General features: G+C 42.3%; 1 non-coding gene across 1 annotated transcript; it reads right to left on the bottom strand.

Moving 5' to 3' along the window:
• Nucleotides 1–464: 464 nt before the first annotated feature.
• Nucleotides 465–536, bottom strand: TRNAG-UCC. The gene has a single exon. It is a non-coding gene; the product is annotated as a tRNA-Gly (tRNA).
• Between the last annotated feature and the right edge of the window lie 832 nt (nt 537–1,368).

The raw sequence follows: 1,368 nt of genomic DNA on the forward strand, positions 1-1,368 counted from the left end.
CCTGGATCTAGTCAATTCCCAGCTCAGAAGGGCAGAGTCCAGCCTCTCTCCCCACAAGTGCATTAAACCAGAATTAATACACTTTTAGAATAACAGACACTGAGCCCTCAATCAGCAGTTCCCAACTTAGAAGGATGTAAGCTACCTGTTCTGCCACTACAGTGCAGACCACAAACCTTCTTAATGTAAAACAACTGGTCTGAAGCCCAAGTGCTTAAACTAAAAGGCTTAGAATGAGTTACACCAAGCAGTAATAAATACAAATGAGTACTTTTAAGATAAAGATAAAGGCACTAAAAGCAAGGTAAGCTAATTAATAAGCCCTCCAGGCAATAAAACTGCATGCAGAGATATCAAGTGTTTCCCTAACCTAAACAGACCAGGCTACCTCCCAGTGACATATACATCACATTTTTGTTGTTCTGCAGTGACACTCAGACAAGTGTCTAAATGCATAGATTTCTTGCACTGGCTGGGAATCAAACCCAGATCAACTGCTTGGAAGGCAGCTATGCTCACCTCTATACCACCAATGCTGCACGGCTGATGTTGACAGCTTTGCTGACTTTCTTGAAAAAGTTTATTAAATTAAGTAGACATGATCTCCTTTTGATAAAATCATACTGTGGCACACCTCATCACTAAGGGCTTTTCATCCAGAAAAAGAAGGTAATTGTCCCACTGTACTCATCCCTTATTAGACCCATTATAGAATACAATGCCCCATTTGGTATGTATCTCAAGATATCTGCAACAACTGGAAAGGCCGCAGAAATACCTCACTAAAAGAATCACAGGCCTAAAGCAGATGCCATATGCTGACTTCCTTAAAAAACTCCAGCTATACTCTGTCGCATATCGTCTACTCAGAGGCAACCTCTGCTTAACATACAAGGCCATGTCAAACCCAGAGCTGTTGAACATGCTACACTTAAAGAAATCCCAATCCTCAGAGCCCCATGCTCCAGGGATCTAAACCTTATCATCACAATAAACAAAACATGCTGAAGGGATAGGTTCCTGACCCAGAGACTCCCCAGACCCTGGAATAGACTGCCCATACATGTCAAGCAGAGCACCTCCTTGGCCCTCTTCAAAAGGAACCTTGAAGATTGGATGGGAGAAAGGAAATTCACCCCGGGGATCACGTCAGTCACCATGCTAGACAGGGGTCCAGGGAAAAAAATAGTGTGGGAAGAAATAGCCAGGGAATTGTTATGGCTAGGCTTGTCTAGGCCCTAGGGCCGATAGCCTAGTATCAACCTATGAACCTATGAACTAGAGCATCACTTTTTTATATACTGGAAGTAAATCTGATATAAATTAATACATTGTATGGCCATGAAAATTGCATTTCTTAGGCTGATA

Source organism: Protopterus annectens, chromosome 5.part0 (assembly GCF_019279795.1).
Source record: "Protopterus annectens isolate FY-2018-M chromosome 5.part0, PAN1.0, whole genome shotgun sequence".
NCBI classification, from domain to species: domain Eukaryota; kingdom Metazoa; phylum Chordata; order Ceratodontiformes; family Protopteridae; genus Protopterus; species Protopterus annectens.